This window comes from Phocoena phocoena, chromosome 19 (assembly GCF_963924675.1).
Source record: "Phocoena phocoena chromosome 19, mPhoPho1.1, whole genome shotgun sequence".
Classification (NCBI taxonomy): domain Eukaryota; kingdom Metazoa; phylum Chordata; class Mammalia; order Artiodactyla; family Phocoenidae; genus Phocoena; species Phocoena phocoena.
This window is the reverse complement of record NC_089237.1, coordinates 21006758-21013497: the sequence shown is the minus strand read 5'-3', so window position 1 is coordinate 21013497 and position 6740 is coordinate 21006758.

The following is a 6740-nucleotide window of genomic DNA, read 5'->3' as shown; positions in this document are numbered from 1 at the left end:
CAATACCTTTATTATTGAATTCATTCATTCATGCAACATTTGTTTACTGAGCACCTACTATGTACCTGTTCCTGTCCTAGGTGCTGGAAGTGCTACTATAAATAACCCCCCCCCCCCAGGAACCTTGTTATGTATGATGTGGGGATGGGGAAACTAGACAGTGAGCATAATAAATGTGTATCATACATAGTATTTTAGGTGGTGATACGTACTAACAAAAAAAAAAAAGCAAAGAAGGGGGAAAGGGAAACAAGGTACAGTTTTGGATGGGGTAGTCTGGAAAAGCTTCTTAGAGAAGGTGATGTTTAATCTTGTTTGCTTAGCGGGGAAATGGGGAGTGAGTGCTAAGGGGTATGGGTTTCTTTGGAGGGTGGTGAAAATGTTCAAAATTGACTGTGATGTTGGTCACACAGCTCCATTAATATACTAAAAAGCCATTGACTTGTACACCTAAATAGGTGAATTATATCTTAATAAAGCTGTTATTTTTGTTGGTTTGTTTGTTTTGGCCATGCGGCTGGCAGGATCTTAGTTCCCCCACCAGGGATGGAACTGGTGCCCCCTGCAGTGGAAGTGCAGAGTCCTAACCACTGGACCACCAGTGAATTCCCTAAAGCTGTTATTTTTTAAAAAGTTACTCTTTGAAACTAATGTAATATTGTATGCAACTATATTTCAAATAAATATATAAATAAATAGGGGCTTTCCTGGTGGCGCAGTCATTAAGAGTCCGCCTGCCAATGCAGGGGACACGGGTTTGAGCCCTGGTCCTGGAAGATCCCACACGCAGCAGAGCAACTAAACCCGTGCGCCACAACTACTGAAGCCTGCATGCCTAGAGCCCGTGCTCTGCGATAAGAGAAGCCACTGCAATGAGAAGCCTGCATGCCACAACCAAGAGTAGCCCCTGCTCTCCGCAACTAGAGAAAGCCCGTGCGCAGCAACAGAGACCCAATGCAGCCAAAAATTAAATAAATAATCACTCTGGCTGCTACACCAAAAAGAGACTGAAGCAGACCAAGGGCAGAAGCTGTGGGCATCCAGGAGCTAGAATATGGCAGCTTGCACCAGGGTGGTAGCAGTTGGGAGATGAGAAGTGCTCTGATTCTGGATTTATTTTGAAGGCCGAGCAGACAGATTTGCTTTTGAATCAGGTGCGGGTGTAAAAGAGCATTATCAAGAATGACTCCGGAGTTTTGGGCTTAGGGAACCAGAACAGTTGAGGAACTAGAGTCCTGGAAAGGGAGAGGGGCTAGCCTGAGGGCACCAGTCACCAAGGGCAGCACCAGGACTCTGAAAGGGGCAATATTATGAGTTAGGTTCTAAGAGCCTGGCCTTTCGATTTGGACTGTATCCCTACGTATTGCAGAGCCCCTCGCAGCATCAGTTTCCTCAGCCCATTTTCAGCGAGCTGCAAAGACTGATTGGGACAGACCTGACTCATCTGAGGTGCTGGGAGAGCTTTTATTCATTCTCTTTCCCCTTACTCCCCGACTTTCCACCTGAGACAGCTCTGAGCCAGAGCCCAGGAGAGAATGAGGAGGGGGGATCTTGCAGACCTCAGGTCCCAGAGGGAGTGCTGGACTGGGGTCTGAGCACTGCTCTCAGCTGTCTGAGTCCTGCAGCGGGGAGAGAAGAGGGAAAATATACTCGACCCCCTGAACCTGAACTGTGGGCAACGTGTGTCCTGTGCTTCCACCTTCTCCGTGGCAGGAAGGCTGATGCTGACACGTTTGGGATTGGCGGAGGGTGATCTCTGAGCCAGTTCTTCCCAAGCCAGTGGGAGATTCTAGGAAGTCTTTAATTACAGCCTCAGAGTGGATGCTAGGTTAATGTGATGATTGGAAAGGTGTATTTTTCAATTACATTTAACGAAAAGATTTATAGCCAAGTAAAATATAATTAGGAGGCTGCCAGTAGACAGGCCCCCTGAGAGGAAGAAAGAGAGATGAGACAGACCCCTAATGGGGCAGGCTGGAGCCCAGGCTACAGGACCTGCTTACCCTTCCCCCACTCCTCTTCGAATATATCAAAGTACTTATCAATTCAAGCATACAAACACATTGGCTAAGTACCTATTGCATGCTGCGCCCAGAGTTTACCGTGGGAACAGAACAAATACTACAGTCCCTCCCCTCAGAGAGCTTACAGACCAGCAGGAGAGACAGACACCAAGTCAAGAGTTAATAAAGGACTTCTCTGGTGGCACGGTGGTTAAGAATCCTCCTGCCAATGCAGGGGACATGGGTTCTATCCCTGATCCGGGAAGATCGCACATGCCACGGAGCAACTAAGCCCACGAACCACAACTACTGAGCCCGCATGCCACAACTACTGAAGCCTGCAAGCCTAGAGCCCGTGCTCCACAACAAGAGATGCCACCGTGACGAGAAGCACACACACTGCAACGAAGAGTAGCCAGCTAGGGGAAGGCGGGGCGCAGCAACGAAGACCTAACGCAGCCAAAAAGAAAGAAATAAAATAAATTTACAAAAATAAAATAAAGAGTTAAGTAAAGTGCTGCAAAGGAAATAACAGAATGCTGAACTAGAGAATAACCAGGGCACCCCTTTGGATAAAGACATCAGGAAAGGTTTCTCATGGGGGTGAGGGGACAACTGAGACTTGAAGGGTGAAAAGGAGCTGGTCACAAAAAGAGTGAGAGGGAGGCGAGGGGATTGATTTGGGCCAAGAAAGCAGCTCAGTCCCTAGGGTGGGAAGGTGATCTTTCCAATGTTTGCAGAGTGGAAAGAAAGGCCAGTGAAGCTGGAGTATGAAGAGGGAGAGGCAGAAAATGACACTGGGGAGGGAAGCAGGGACCAGATCCAGCAGGTAAGGAGTTTGGATTTTATTCTATGTGCTAAGGAAGCCACTGCAGAATTTTAAGACAGGGAGCGAAAGGCCCAGCTTATATTTTTAAAAGATTACCCTAGGGCTTCCCTGGTGGCGCAGTGGTTGAGAGTCCGCCTGCCGATGCAGGGGACGCGGGTTCGTGTCCCGGTCCGGGAAGATCCCACGTGCCGCGGAGCGGCTGGGCCCGTGAGCCATGGCCGCTGAGCCTGCGCGTCCGGAGCCTGTGCTCCGCAACGGGAAAGGCCACAACAGTGAGAGGCCCGCGTACCACAAAAAAAAAAAAAAAAAGATTACCCTAACTGCTGTGGGAGATTGGATTGCAGGGGGACAAGGTGGGAGGTAGAGCAGAGACTCAGATGAGAAGTGACATGAGCTGGCTTATGGGGGAAGCATTGAGGAAGGAGAGAGGTGTCTGGACTCGGGGTACATCAGTGGTTTTTGGTGAGAGTCTATGTGGAGAGTGAGGTAGGGAGAACTTGAGGATGACTCCCAGGTTTCTGGCTTGAGCAACTAACCAGTGGTGCCATTTATTGATGGGGAAGCCAAGAGAAGAAACAAGAGGGAAGGCATGTGGACAATGGGTTCAGACTTTGAATGGAGACCCTCTAGAGGCTTCTGAAGGACAGAGATCTGAATGACCCACAGCAGTGGGGTTCCCTCTCACCTCCCCAATCCTTTGCTTCCTAGCTTGCCCTTCAGCTTTTCTGCAAGTCTAACTTCCACTCCCGCTGTGCTTGGGAGTGCATGCCAGTCAAGTTTGGAGAGAGAATACTGTCATTCATTCTCAATTCCCTTTCACTGCCTAAATTCCTGAAATTCTACCACTAAATTTATACTATACTCCTATGCATTGAGCACCCACTATGGGTCAGACACTGTGCTGGAAGCTTTAGCTACATTATTTCATCCAATCTGGCTAATCGCTCTTTCCATAGTATTAATGTAACAATACAAATAGTGACCACTTAATGACAGCTCTCTTGAGCTAAGCCCTTTACATGAACTGTCATATTTAAATTACACTGAGAAATAACCTGCCCAGGGTCGCACAGCCACTTAGTATTGAAACTGGGATGAGTAATCTAGGATTGTCTCCAGTACGCCAGGCTCTGTGAGGGGGATGAGCACTTCATGAGGAGCGCGTGACTGATGGAGAGGACAGCCATCCGGATGCCTGTCCCCTCTCCCTCACTCATTCTGTCCCAGATGAAGCATAGAAACGGCAGCATCCCCCCAGATTTACCTGGGTGCAGAGGGCAGGCGCTCCTGATGACAACCCCAGGGCCTGCACCGCCCGTTTGTCGGGGAAAGAACAGTTATTATAGGAGCTACCAGACCCTTACCGTAGTTGCCTGGTATCATTGGAGGGAAGTGCCCACTCACATGATGAGGCGTCCTGTTCTGTGACACAAAGCCTCCCCCACACTCTAAGAATGGCTTGGGCGTTTGTGTATGTGTGTGTGCATTTGTGCAGGAACTGGTACAAAAAGGGCCAGGTGACTTGCATACATGTGCAAGCCGGAATAGACCTGCCTCCCATGCATTTCCCTCAGGATATGTGTGTGTGTGTGTGTGTGTGAGGTATCTGGCTGTCTAGGCCCTCACAAAGGCAAATAATCTGTACATTTCTTCATGCCCGTGACTGTGAGTGGAGTTCATGCAGGATGGAAAGGGCCTGGCCCCAGAGTTGAGTTCTGAGCTCAGTTCCCACCTCTTCCTGCCTGTCTCCAGCTGCCTGCATCCCCCTCCACCCCCCCCCTTGCCGGGGCAGAATGCCCTCAGCCTGTGCCGGCTGGCACACATGCCACATGGTGACTGGAGCACGTCTGGGCAAGGAAGACGCCCCCCAGGCCCGGCTGGGATACTAAGCCACCCGCTCCCTCCCCCACCTCCAGAACGGAGCGTCCCCATCCCGTCCCCATTCTCAGCCAGGGACACAGGCAGCAGGCGGGGACACAGCACAGACAGATACAAACACACAGGTGCACCCGGAAATGCCCACAGGCGTGTGCCCCAGAGAGGCACAGACACGGGCTTCACACAGGCTTGGGTACACTCACATACACACACACACGCACAATCACACACGCCGAAAGAAACTCGTGGGCAGTCACCACTTGCACAGATCCCGGCAGGCAGAAGTAGACCCGCTAGGGTCCGGCCCCGCCGGTCAGGCAAACCCACCCAGTGCCTCTGTCCGTGGTGCTGAAATCAGACAGACCTCTTTACAGAAGAAAGAGATGGAAAGAGACTTGGGATAGGTAATGGACAAGAAAGGAGGAATGGAGGAGAGAGAAGAGAAGGGAGGGGGAAATCCACAGATAAAGGGGAGAGAGAGTGAGAGAGAGAGAGAGAGAGAGAGAGAAAGAGAGAGAGAGAGAGAGAGAGAGAGAGAGAGAGTTTAGAAGATACCAGGAGAAACAAAATATTTTGAACACTGGGACAAGGAGAGGGAGGTGATAATGGAAGGTGATCTCAGTCCCCCATTCCTGCCCAAGTGCAGTATCAGGCTCAAGGATTTATCTATCTTTGCCTTTCAGGGCCAAGAATGAAAAGAGTTTGGTAGGGGTACAATGGCATGTGAGGGACCCTGGATATGTGGTTTCTGTTGACCCCCAGTTGTCTTTTTCAGGGTGTCTTCTTGCCCTGGAGGATCTTAAAACAGTATAGTAAGGAGAGAGACACCAGAGAAACCCAATAATGACCCTGAAAATAGCTCCCCACATGATTTCTTATCCCAAATGGTGTTGGGCAAGTGGACAACAATGTTGATCTGGATTTGTTCTGGGGATTGCAGGGATTTAGTGACTGTTTAATTTTATCCACAAGATTGGATTGTGGTTTCCTATCTCCCTCTCTTGAGATAAAAGCTTCCCTCTGGTAGGATTGCATAGTAAGAATGGATCTCCCACCAGCAGCCTCTTAGTTGTGAAATTTATGGAACGCGAGTAATGCCCACTTTCCTGATTGGGAGGGGAGGATTTCAAGGACCAAAAGGCTTACCATATAACTAGGCAAGAGAGAATGAAGGGGGAAACGAGAGAGAGAAAAAAGAAGAAAGGGGAAGAGAAAGAATTGTGAAGATAGACAGAGGATGAAAGAAGGAAGGGAAGAGGAAAGAGATTGGAGAATGAGGAAGGGGGAGGGTGGAGATGCAGATGGCAGGAGTGCGAGAGGGCATGAATGACCCAGACAGACTACAGTGTCCAGGGAAAGGGCAGAGGAAGAATGCCAGGTGGAGCAAATTGCTTCTCTCGAGCTTCCCAGAGGCCCAGATTAGACTGGAAGTCCTGGAGCTGTTCACAGTGGCATCGTTCACCCAGAGCTTCAAGCAAAAGACCCCATGGGCCAAGACTATGGATGTGAGAAGAAGCTGCCCTAGCAAACAGGGTGGGTGAGGTCAGATGCAATCAAATCTGCCTGTGTGGTTTCCCCGTGGGTGGGATGGGAAGAGTGGGTGGCCCCTTGGGGGTATTTCCACCTATTTGCACCAGTGGCAGGAAGAGAAAGCAACGTGTGTGGATGATCCCTGGAGAGTGGATATTTGACTTAGGATGAGAAGCAGGCAGAGGAAGAAGAGAAGCAGAAGAAGAGTAAGTGGAAGAGAAAGGATACTGGATCTCCTAAAGTTTTTTGTTTGTTTGTTTTTTTCCTAAAGTTTTTTTGACCTCGTAATTATTCTTTCTTTTTTTCCTATCAAGAGGGAAGAAGCCAAGCCTAGGATACAAGCTGGGCAAAATATGTGTCCTTACCTATAGTATAGGTATAACCAGAGTCCCAAATTCATAGGGTGGTTGAGATGATCATCAGGTCATGTACAATGCTTGTCAGTTACTGATACATAATAAACTCCAAACATATGCTAGTTTCCATGTTGTTGCTGCATC